The following is a 13,649-nucleotide window of genomic DNA, read 5'->3' as shown; positions in this document are numbered from 1 at the left end:
TTGGAAAAGTCGCGGCTGATTTCCTACTGGCCTAGCCTTACAATACCCGAGCGTGTGCTTCTTCTATATTTACGTCGTCAGCGACAGGTCTAATCAATAATGTTCTTTAATCTCCCTTCTGTAAGCTTTTGAAGATTCTGGGTGGATTTAGTTCCTATACTGTATTTTCTTATAACTCGTAAACATGCAGCAGAAGAGACTATAGGTGGAACGTCTTTAATTCCTGATAAATAATGATCTAAGTAACATTTACACCAAATGAAGACGTTGTGTATACGTTTTCTTCATACTTTGTCCAGGCGCTAGAATATAGTAATTTACGTAGCATCTATGCAAATGAAAATATTGTGCAAAACCTTTCGCCACTCTTTGTTCAGGCACTGCAACAGTTTCGTAAAACTGGGAGTTTCCAACTTTCCATGCTACTGCAGAACTATCATGGGGCAACATTCATAATTTTGCATTTTACTAACCTCTGGCCGAATAACTTATTCTCTGCAGCTGTTGTTTTATTTATTTCACTGATGAAGTGTACAGAATTTATAGTTACCACGAGAGTTTGTATAAAGACGGCGCCATATAAAAAGTAAAAATCTAATAAATTTATGAAGCAATGATCTATATCAGGACCGGAAATCAAATACATGATTAGAGACTATAGCCCAGTGAGAAAGGAAAAATGAGCCGCTCTGGAGAGGAAGCGGCCGAAAGAGATATTTGCTTCGGGCACTGAGATAATGGTTCAACCTTGTCCACGGAAATCAGTATTAGTTCAAAACAATTCACGGGAAACTCGTCTCCCGCTGTGCACACGTTATATCATCAGTACCACGCACACAGGATACCAGGTTGTTTGGCGTTTATACTTTCAAAAAGCTTTTAACTCGGTACAAGATCGACGATATCTCAATAAGTTTCAGTAGGGTATGTGACCTTGTCTGTTGATGGATCGAAAGTTTCCTGACAGACCGAATGCTGCACGCTATCCCGAAGGGAGAGCCATCTGTAGCCACTGAAGCCATATCTGGCTGTCCTAAGCGAAAGCAATACGGCCGTTAAGATTCATTTTAACAAAAAGAAATTATCGTTGTGTATTATTTGCAGTCTTATATTTTAAAGATGTTGCCGTTTTCTATGAGGAAATTCTGTCCAGTAAACGTTGCGGTAATATTCAACTAGCTCTCGAGCAAATATGTATATCTTATCTGTTCTGAAGTATCCTATGTACTGCGGAATTGGCCACCAGATGTCAGGAGAGCGAGACCCGTCAGTATAATACAAGGCTCGGAGAATTGTGTTGTCAATCGGTTAGTTAAAGTAAACGTCGAAAAGTGCGAAGCATTTCTGTTCGCACGTAGACCGAAACTACTGCGCAAACATCAACACAGTAGACCGATAAAACTACATACACGCCCAATACGTTTCCGAGAGAAAGATACCTAGATGTCTGGCTGGACCGGAAACTTACGTGGGGAGACCACATAGAGTACGTTGCCAACAGAGCGCACGCGAGGCTCAAACAGCTCTACCCAATGCTCAACAGGGAAAGTACACTGAATAGAAGGGTGTCGAGGTCCATATACATGACACTGATCAGACCTCTGATGACGTACGCAGCTCCCGTCTGGGGATATGCAACTCCTACACGACTGCGCCGCCTGCAGATCATACAGAACAAAGTGCCACGAATCATTAGCAACTCTCCACGCTACACACGCACCGTGGATCTTCACCAAGAATACCGCCTTGAAACGTATTCAAAAAACACGCCACACGACTATACAGGAACTCGAGACACTCGAACAATCCTTTCATCCTCACTCTGGGAAACTACGATCACAACCGTAGGTGGAAGCACAAGCTGCCAAAGACAGTACTAGCTAGGGCATAGTCACCTATGGTAAACTAACATACACTAACAAGCGACAAACATCGGCAAGCCCCTGCATATCAGTAACACTGACTGGTAATTGCCAGCTGCTATTAGAGCCGACCAACAGGCCACAGCAGGGACACCGACAAACTCGCCCACTGACGCACAAACAATTCGCCAACATCACCCTACACTGTGCATCCGATATATGACCTATCGGACACAAAAACGATGGTAAACCTAACTGTTGCAGGTTGCTGACGATGAACGAGAGCTCTGCAAAGGCACCCAGCGGCAGCCTCCGAGCAACACCGCCGCACAACGTCAAAGGTATCGACATGCCTGGTACCCACTACTAACAAAGCCTTCCCTTGCACGACCTATCGCAGGCAACAAGACATCCGCTGCTGCTCTTACCACCCGACCTAACTATCGCAGAGGTTTTTTTCCTTTGGCCCTTGCCTTGGCACTTTTTTTCCTCTGACCTTAAAAACCGCTATCCATCGTTCGACTTCGACCCAATCTATCTCCAGATGAGTGCGTATTAATGGTTAACCTTAACCAGACGTACGCAAACATCGAAACATCGCAGTACCCACATCCTGCGACACCTCACTTTAATGAAAACTAACCCTTATGCAGAGATGGCAGCAGACCTATTGAGTTGGCCATCATGCCGGTGTGGGCGTGGAGGGGCTCCACCTTAAAAAAAAAAAAAATGTGTTGTCAATAGGAGGGCAGTAACAGCACAACGGGTTGGTCGGAGGATCTCAGTGACTTAGAATGTAGTCTAGTCACTGAACAACACATCCAGCAGCAACGTGTCAACCCTCATGAGGCTGCCCAAGACGACTGTTGGCGATGTGGTTATGAAGTGTAAACTCGAAGGAACAACCACAGCTATACAAGACAAGGCAGATCACATGTAGCGACTGACAGCGACCATCCAGCATTACGGAGAGTGGCCGTCAAAAATTGCATCAATGTTTTTGTTTTAGGGCGCAGAAACAACTATGGTCATAGCATCCATATCAAAACTGTAGAACACGAAGACAAAGAGAGGAGTTAAAAACGACTACACGTCAATCCCAATCGACGGAAGAGAAGACAGCTAAAAACAGGGACGTGGAGAAAGCTCTACAAAATGCACTATAGAGAAAAGGGAATCCAGAAGTAAAAATTAAATAGCATTCGCCATATTCCTACGACGGATAAAAAGTAAAACACGGTTGGCTGTCCGCGCGTCATTCGCTAAAACGGCCGCTAACTCAGACGGAAAACAAACGAGAACGTAAGGATTAAACAAAGGGCATTCCCTCAGGAAATGGTGGACAGTTAAAAGCTGGGTGCAATGTCCACAAAGTGGTGGGGGAGCACCACTTAACAAATGGCGACTGCTGGAAGGACAATGCCCAATACGCAACCTCGCGGAGAGAGAGCTGAGAGGAGGTCGTCCAAGCCGCTGGGAGAGCCTGTAACCTCCCAACAGAAAAATTATAATATTCACATTTAGTGTAACCTCCCAACAGAAAAATCTCGTTTAAGTCCCAATAGAGAAATTTCTTTCCAGTGATAAAATTTCAAGTTTTAATGTGACCTTCCATTACAGACCGACTGCATATCGAGATTAATAAATTTTGAGGTCAGCAGCGCTGCGTCATGGCCCTGTGAAATCATCGTGAATAAACTGAAAAATTCTTACCTCACAATGATGTCGCCGAATAACGCTATCTATATATCTGCTCCTATAAGAAATTTTTGCCACAGCCCAGTGCAATGCTGGCCACTAGATTTTCAATTTGTAGGAAAACAACTGATTTTATTTTGCTTAATCAACATGAGTATGCACAGCAAAAAATTAGTAAAATCTTTAAGCTCAGATAAGTGACTGGCAAAAAGTTTTCTTAAGAACAAAAGTTATTATTGCAACATTTCTGCAAGGAATTACATGGAACTTTAACATTACAATTGTGGTTAAATCAGTTGTGGCAATTAACATATGCGCGAGGCAACAAAGAAAAATAATAATTTTTTTTTACCTTATACCACATCGCTCAGGCACCGCCATCGTTCTGCAGGACCGGGCCAACACAAGTCAACCGCTGCACTAAAAGTCCATATCTTTTTATAGAACTCAAGTGCCATGTGCTAGCTACAAAACACGACTACTCTCTGCGAGCTACTAAACTCGACTTACTGCAACACTGCTCTGACCTGCGATTCTATTGTAGCATAGATATTCCATATCGCAGACAGCGCTTGAGCAATCCATAGAAATTACGTCTGCTCCAGTGCGTTAGCGAATAGTAACGAACCTCTAATGAACCCCTTACAAGCCTTAATATCCCAGAGCTTGTTTCCATGAAGGGAGGACCACGGGTGATGCCAAAGTGACACTACGTGCTTACAGACGGCAAGACATGGACTGTGCGGCTGGTCCCGGCGGAGGTTCGAGTCCTCCCTCAGGCATGGGTGTGTGTGTTTGTCCTTGGGATAATTTAGTTTAAGTAGTGTGTAAGCTCAGGGACTAATGACCTTAGCAGTTAAGTCCCATAAGATTTAACACGCATTTTTTTGAGAGAACATCGGAGGGCATGTAAGAACTGGAGGGCTGACGTAAGAGGACTGCAGCCTTGGCAGCAGCATCAACAACCTGTCGTACCGACATGACTAGGAACCCGCATAAACATCACACTGGCTCCATCAATAAAATCGCATCAAATCAGCGTACTCAAATGTTCAAATGTGTCTGAATTCCTAAGGGACAGAACTGCTGAGGTCATCGGTCCCTAGACTTACAAACTACTTAAACTAACTTATGCTAAGAACAACACACATACCCATGGCCAAGGGAGGACTCGAACCTCCGGCGGGAGTGGCCGAGCAATCCGTGACATGGCGTCTCTAACCGCGTGGCCACTCCACGCGGCAATCAGTGTACTACCAATAATTCAGCTACCACAATGACTGTGAACAGGGAGTTAAAAGAATAGGGTACAATGATCAAACAGCTCCTTATAAACTATATATATTTTTTCTGTTGTGTCCGTCGGTATAACGAGGCGGATCAACACTCTAGAACACATATAACACCATAGAATAAGTGAAGTATTTAACACGTAACTTCGAGTCGTTGGATCTTTTTGCAGCCTCTCTCTCTGTTGCAATAGTACTGGACTACAATATTCAGTAGCAGCTCATAAGGTTTTACTGGACTATGTCCCGTTATTCGGGAGGGCGACGGTTCAAACCCGCGTCAAGCCATCCTGATTTAGATTTTCCGTGATTAAATCGCTTCAGGCAAATGCCGGGATGGTTCCTTTGAAAGAAGACAGCCGAATTCCTTCCCCAATCTTCCCTAACAGCGAAACAGCAAGGTCATCGGTTACACTTACCAAATAAGTTTACGCTATTCATGTTTTCCACTATTTCGCACATATTTTCCGAGTCTGACTTACGAAATTCGTAACCTAACATCAAATCTTTTCGTGACAGGAATATGCATTTCATCTCATCCAAGAGAACTAATAAAACATGTATTAAGACGAATTACACCTGAAGATGGACACACAGGGTCCGAAATGCATCGTGTACTGAATAAGGCGTTTTGTTAATTCATATCTCGAGTGTATTAAGTACAGTCACGTCTGAAGCTGCAAAATATAGATAAAATTAAAAAAAAACCTCTCTAAAATAGCGACTGATAGATACCACGGAAACCGTTCGTCATTCAAAGAAGTAGAGGGGACGACCTCACACAGTGACCAACTACCACACGAAAAAATTTGGCCTTAGCATTATCTTTGCTTCTACGTCTCTGTTCTATGTCAAATCTGCTCAAGAGTTTATATTGGCAATGAATTCACCCCGGACATGCATCTGTGGCTACACTTGCAAAAATTCAAACACGCTATTCATACACAAGTATTCATAAATGACGTTAAAGGAAAAGACAGAGGGCAGATAGAATGTCTACCAGTAAGTACGTGAAATGCCATTACCCATTCTTCCTCCATAGCCCGTTATCCACAGACCAGCCAAATGCACACCAGAGGGGTGGCAATCAGAGTGTGCACCTAGCATCAAAACAAAATCAGCCAGAGAGTGGCACATTCGGTGCTGTTTCACAATGTGCCTGTTGCTGTATTCATTTCTTTTGCTAGGAATTTTTGCACTTCCTTTCTTTTGCTTTCGCTGAAAGTTCACAAACCCACACGCCCCGTGTGCCTCCAGTTAGCAACCACAACTTGCCACATGAGAACGACGGACTTCCGTGCGGAATGATGCTTGCTGGCCAATACACCCAATGCACAGCCCGTGCACAACACAGTGCACTGTATCAAGCACTAAGCCAACAAGGTATCGGGTGCTAAAGCACTCAGATAGTGCTCCTCTTGATTGAAGAAGTTCCCTTCACTGCCTCCACCGGAATCACTGTCCTTTCGGCCAGAAAAGGAAACAAACCGCTCCACCAGGCTGTTATGTCCACATAGTGGCCAGGCCCCGCGTTGACCGTTAACTATGTCCGGGTGATCATAGTGCAGTGTACCAGTTTGTTGAGCCTCTCGCTCGTGGCTTTGTCGAGAATTTCTCGTTCCAGTCTTTTCAGCAGCTGATAACTCCACCATCAATAACAACCTTATCCAGGTCCCGCGCCGTCCATCTCCAGAATCCAGCTTCGCTGCCTATCTCCAAGCGCAGCCCAATCCATCAACTACGGTTAACGACGCAACCATTTGTGCTCCGTGCTGACTCCTGGTGACGCGCCGCAGGTTGTCCAACCGCGATCACGGCGCTGTTTTCCAGGAAATGTACTGCATTTGAAACAGAGCAAGTGACTGCCACTTTCTCGCCTCGCGCTGTGCACCAAGGCTCCGGGTGGCACTGTGGCCGGTAGAGCTTCCTATCAAGTCCATGGTACACTCCGCAATTTTAGAGTTATACTTCCTGCTTGACAGTCACATTAAAATTGATCTTGAGCGGCGCATGGGAGAAGTCAACATATTCTTCCATGAAATTCAGTAACTTAGGTTTTCCGTGATTTCCCTAAATCGCTCCAGGTAAATGCCAGGATCGTTCCTTTGAAAAGGCACAGTCAATTTCCTTCCTCATTCTTGACACAGTCCGAGCTCGTTCTCCGTCTCTAATAACCTCCATGTCGACGGGACGTTCAACCAAATCTTTCTTCCTTCCTTTTTGAGATTCAGTATCACTTTTGTTCTCAAAGGATTTCTACTGGGGCTTGCCTAACCAATAAGTTATGATCAACATCCACATCTGTTCCTGGAAATGTTCTTTTGCTTAAAATTTCGTTTAGAAATATCTGTCTTACTATTATTTAATCTGTGTGAGACTTTCCATTGTCTCCAGGTCTCTTCCTCGAGTTACAATGTCCTTTATTGATTCTTAAACCAAGCATTGATAATGATTAAACTGTATTTTGATCAAAAATCTACGAGGAAGCTTCTCGCTTCATTCTTCTCTCCCATTCTACGTTATCCTGCTACTTTTCCTTTTCCTGATATGGAAATACGGGTGCCATATTCTGTTTTCATCTCCTTTAATGATTCAGTTTGGAGGAGCACACCACAGGACTGCAGAAACGCCTTAACAAATCTGTATTTGCAATTCGAGTGTTAGCAGACATAGGCGACATGAAAATGAAAAAGCTTGCATATTTTGCCTACTTTCATTGCATGATGTCATATGGTATAATATTTTGGGGTAACTCTTCAAGTCAAACAAAAGTTTTCAGAGTCCAAAAGCGGTTAATACGTATTATTTGTGGAGTAAATTCACGTATGTCCTGTAGAAACCTCTTCAAAGAACTGGGTATACTAACTACTGCCTCTCAGTATATTTACTCCTTAATGAAATTTGTCCTAAATAATATATCTCTTTTTCCAAAAACAGCTCAGTTCATACATACAATACCAGGAACAAAAATGATCTGCACAAGGACTTAAAAGCACTTACTTCAGTTCAAACAGGGGTCCACTACTCAGGAACACTCATCTTCAATAATTTGCCAGCAAACATAAAAAATTTAGTTACAAATAAACATCAGTTGAAAAGAAGCCTGAAAGACTTACTAGTGGCCAACTCCTTCTACGCCACTGACGAATTTTTTAATAGAAACAAATGATGTATTGTTATATTCATACTATTAGTATTGTTATTTCAACTTTAAAAAAAATTGACAAGTTCCACATCCACGAGGATCTCCTCAGCACGGATCTATGGAACGTAAAACTAATCCAATCTAATCTAATCTACGATAAATTTCTTTTATCTCATAATACCTTCTTTCATCTGCGGAGCTAATCGGCATATTAACTTGTACTACTACAGTTGTTCTTGGCTTTGTATCTGTCTAGTATGCGATGATGTGTTCACTATGCTGCTCATGATAATTTACCCTGATGGTATTTTATTATTCATTATTAGATCTACACCTGCATTACTCCTATTTCATTTTGTGTTGGTACTCCTATACTGACCTGACCTGACGTTCTCTTCTACAGTTCGCTAATTCCCACTGACATCTGCCTTCAACCTATCTTCTCTCTTTTTATATTCTCTAACCTACCTAACTGGTCAAGGGATCTTACATTCAACATTGTGATCCGTAGAAGCCTTATTTAGTTTATCCTGATGACATTTACCTGAGTAGGCACCACCCGAGAACTTTTGAGGACAATATGGAGTTAATAACAACTGTAGATGTTCACTTCTGAGACATTGCAGGAAGTTTTCTTTTTTAAATTGTAGATCAGTGAGTGATCTAGGCAGTTGGAACATGTTCCCTCGCACCCATTGCATACGTCCTTTTTCTAACAATTATTTTACCGACAAGTATTACAAGTTCTTATGTTGCTGGGAACGTTGTAATGCTAACAAAAACGGTTCACATCAACTCAAAAGCCAGCGCTTATGCACAATGTGCTAACAAATCTTCAGGTCCATCGATTGATAGCAATCTGATGTACCTACCATAAACTTTGTTTCCTGTCAGGAACCACTAACGGTTCAGTTAGCTTTGAACGACGGCAGATGAACTGAAACAATTCTTCACGCATTCTCTTGCTTCGTTGACTAATTGTATATCCTTTAGCGAACCCTCTACCACCAAGCTGCTAACCACATAGCACACACTAGTCGCCTGGACATATGCTACATCCGAAGTGCTAATGTGTTGTGACCGTAATATTAGCGCGATTAAACGCCGCTATCCACACAAAAACACACTCTCGGACTCTCTCTCACATCCTTTCTCTCTCTCTCTCCATCTCTCTCTCTCTCTCTCTCTCTCTCTCTCTCTCTCTCTCTCTCACACACACACACACACACACACACACACAGAGAGAGAGAGAGAGAGAGAGAGAGAGAGAGAGAGAGTCAGCGTACCTGTGGCATTCGGAGACTGAAGTTTTAACGGAATCAGTTTTGCGTAGTCATAAGCCAGTTTTCATGTTTTTAACTGCTCTAGTTTCTAATTTCTCCAATGAGCAAATCAATCCAGATTCCGGATTTTTTTTTTTTTTTTTTTTTTTTTGTTGCATCTTTAGGTCGCACAATATCGCGGACATCAGTGCCCGTACGTTGACTGTATGAGATGAATAAGGTTAGAACACACAAAATGGGGATAGCCTAAAATACAATGTAAGACCATATACGCTCCCTTGTACGTTTTCTTACACTCACAACTCCCCTGAACGGTACAGTGGAGCAAGCGAGTCAAGACAACACATTCAGAACGATATGGGCAAGCTGGGATTATTCTTCAGCCAAAGTAATTGGAGGAAACCGATCGCCTGTCCAAATGCACAAAAGGAAGTTGTGTTTGTTGCTTATTTTATTAGAACTGACAGCAGTCTCTGGGTTACATTGACCAGTTATAGCAGTGGTCTGCAGCCATCTTCAGATCAGTATTACAGCATAAGAAACCCCTAAGAGAGAAGGAGTCCATGATGAAAGACTTGAACAACTGATCCTACAGATAATTGACTTTCTGACAAATCCCTTAAGAATGCATTGCTACTGGGAAAACCCGATGACATTCAAAACTATGACACTGGTCGTAGTTTTAAAAATATTAGAAGACAAAGACTGTGTGAAATTGTACAGATCAGTTGCTCCAATAAATGTTCAGAGCAAGGTTATGTACGTTCCTGCAGTCTCACAAGGTGGGCTTTTTTTTCTTTTTTTTTTTTTTTTTTTTTTTACAAGAACGAGCTCTGAGCTCTGCTTCAGAAAAGGTGGATCCTCTGAATATGAATGCCTACGCTGATGGAACTCTAGTTATTACAGTTATTTTCGATGACCTAGATCTTGCTGCCCCCTATGCTCTGTGCCATGGCCTTACGGATTGCTGGAAAGGCAGAGTGGTCTGTAGGAAACTATAACATTGTCAAACGCATCGCACAGTGCTGTTCATAGCGGTCGGTAATCAGAGATATTATTACTGAAACTATTCTGGAAGATACGACAGGGGGACAAGAAAATGGAAGACGCACTGGTCTACGTTGGGGTAAGCTGGTGATTCTCGTCTTCAGCGCCGCTGGAGGATAACGTTGTGACATGTACAGCCATATGTGTATTAAAAAACAGTGTCATGGATTTGTTATTAGCAGATACTCCTGGCGTCAAGTGTAAAGGTGATAGGAAGAGAATCCCCTGCCACAGAAAGTAGTTGCTGTTATTGAGCTGGTTTGCATGCATCCATTAACTATACAGCCTCGCCACACGATCAAATGGTAAACTACGGTGAAAGAGGCAACACGAATTAACAACAGTTTACAGTAATGTATTGAAACGAATTGTACACTGCTTACCCTGAGTGAGAAGATGATGTGAGCCAATGTGGTCTATGTTCACGTGCAATGAACAATATTTCAGCACTGATCTAGTTCTGAATCAATAAACAATTATTATAACCAGTTGCATGTGCAATTGGGCTCTTCTGGGCGGCGAATGTAGATACGTCGTGATGCTGTGTCAGGAGGCACGGTTGATACTGTCGAACTAACTGCTGCCGGCCGCTGTGGCCGAGCGGTTCTAGGCGCTTCAGTCCGGAACCGAACTGCTGCAACGGTCGCAGATTGGAATCCTGCCTCCGGCATGGATGTGTGTGATGTCCTTAGGTTAGTTAGATTTAAGTAGTTCTACGTCTAGGGGACAGATGTCCGCAGGCGTTAAGTTCTATAGTGCTTAGAGCCATTTGAACCATTTTTGAACCACCTCTTGATACGCCCTCTGAGTTGAGCCGTGCATCTGCTTATACGCTCGTCTAACTGATTGATATTTTAGAGGCGTGACGTAAGGCGGGAGCGAAACATAGCCTTCGCTGTGTATGGATGTGTACCGTATCTTTGGAGGACACCGCTTGGGAAGCCACCATAAGCTGCTGGGCTTCACTTGCAAACGACGCAGTCACGGCGTCTCCTAACCTCTGCTTGTGACGTAGAAAGGGATCTTGCGTCTTATTGGCCAAATTCCTCTCTACGAAGCAAAAATTAGACATGTGTTATTCAGCCTTCCACGCTTCACAACGCTCTGGAATGTGAAACTCCACGCCGTGAAGCCACCAAACTTGAGCAGCTTCTCGACCTCGAACGCTTTCGCGTTCCATGGGAAAACGGCTTTAGAGGCAAGCTGCGCTTACAAGTAATTTATTTGAGTGCAGAATAGGAGCTTCTTAAGAGTAGTGAAATTCACAGTCGGATACAACTTGGAGACGCTGGACTGTATCGGCAGCTAATTCCTTTACAACTGGCAAACAACGTAGAATGAAGAAGAAGAATAAGCCGAATATGCCACACCAGCCCATTTGAAGACACATCACCAAGTAAATTAATACTGAGCGACTGTCTAGTAATAAAGAAAGTTTAACAGCTGAATTATGCAAGGAATGTGAATGCAGTATCCTGCTAATGCAGGAGACTCACAGAAGAACATCAAGATGCCATCGTAACATCATTGGCATACAGATCTTCATAGAGAAACCTCACGACATGTACAACGGTGTGATCCTCGCCAGGCATGTCTCACTGTCGGAAAGAGAGAGAGAGAGAGAGAGAGAGAGAGACGACACACACGTGCTTATCGTGCTCACACCGCAGTACTGAGTCACAGAACTACATGTTCTGGGAATCAGACCATTTTAGTTACGGCGACGTCAGCTTTACGTTGGGAGATCTTAGCTGCTACTGCAAGGCATGGAGCTACCAGACCACTGACGACAACGCACCTGCGCTCGAAGCATGGGCAGAGGCACACAGCTTCACTCTGATTCACGATAGCAGACCACCATAATCTATCAGGTGGAAGAGAGGATACCATCCTGACACTACTAATGAGAGAAACCTTCGGGTGGGCACATACATCACACGCAGCACAGACCCTATATTTCAACATTATGAAGCCAAGGTACGTACCCTTCGAGAAAACGTTCTATTTCGTTTTTTTTGAGAAAATAGCAAACTTAAAACTTTTCAGAGTGGACTTGGATGTAGAAATACCAAGGATTCCATCCAAGCCTGAGGAATATGATAATTTCAGTTACCTAACAACGAGATTTCGAGAAGATGGACAGAATGATGGGTGTAAGGTAACATTCAGGGTGGTCCATTGATAGTGACCGGGCCAAATATCTCACGAAATAAGCGTCAAACGAAAAAACTACAAAGAACGAAACTCGTCTAGCTTGAAGGAGGAAACCAGATGGCGCTATGGTTGGCCCGCTAGATAGCGCTCCCATGGGTCAAACGGATATCAACTGCGTTTTTTAAAAAATAGGAACTCCCATTTTTATTACGTATTCGTGTAGTACGTAAAATTATACGAATGTTTTAGTTGGACCACTTGTTTCGCCTTGTGATAGATGGCGCTGTAATAGTCAAAAAATGGTTCAAATGGCTCTGAGCACTATGGGACTCAACTTCTGAGGTCATTAGTCCCCGAGAACTTAGAACTAGTTAAACCTAACTAACCTAAGGACATCACAAACATCCATGCCCGAGGCAGGATTCGAACCTGCGACCATAGCGGTCTTGCGGTTCCAGACTGCAGCGCCTTTAACCGCACGGCCACTTCGGCCGGCTGTAATAGTCAGTGCGGACGGTATTTGCTTCGTGATACATTACCCGTGTTAAAACGGACCGTTTACCAATTGCGGAAAAGGTCGATATCGTGTTGACGTATGGCTATTGTGATCAAAATGCCCAACGGGCGTATGCTATGTATGCTGCTCGGTATCCTGGACGACATCATCCAAGTGTCCGGACCGTTCGCCGGATAGTTACGTTATTTAAGGAAACAGGAAGTGTTCAGCCACATGTGAAACGTCAACCACGAACTGCAACAAATGATGATGCCCAAGTAGGTGTTTTAGCTTCTGTCGCGGCTTATCCGGACATCAGTATCAGAAAAATTGCGCGACTATCGGGAATCTCAAAAATGTCGGTGTTGAGAATGCTACATCAACATCGATTGCATCCATACAGTTCTGCCACTGGGCACAAGAGAAATTACGGGATGATGACAGATTTTTTGCACGCGTTGTATTTAGCGACGAAGCGTCATTCACCAACAGCGGTAACGTAAACCGGCATAATATGCACTATTGCGCAACGGAAAACACACGACGGCTGCGACAAGTGGAACATCAGCGACCTTGGCGGGTTAATGTATGGTGCGGCATTATGGGACGAAGGATTTTATCGATGGCAATCTAAATGGTGCTAAGTATGCTGATTTCCTACGTAATGCTCTACCT

Source organism: Schistocerca americana, chromosome 3 (genome assembly GCF_021461395.2).
Source record: "Schistocerca americana isolate TAMUIC-IGC-003095 chromosome 3, iqSchAmer2.1, whole genome shotgun sequence".
Taxonomy (NCBI): domain Eukaryota; kingdom Metazoa; phylum Arthropoda; class Insecta; order Orthoptera; family Acrididae; genus Schistocerca; species Schistocerca americana.
This window is presented reverse-complemented; position numbering follows the sequence as displayed.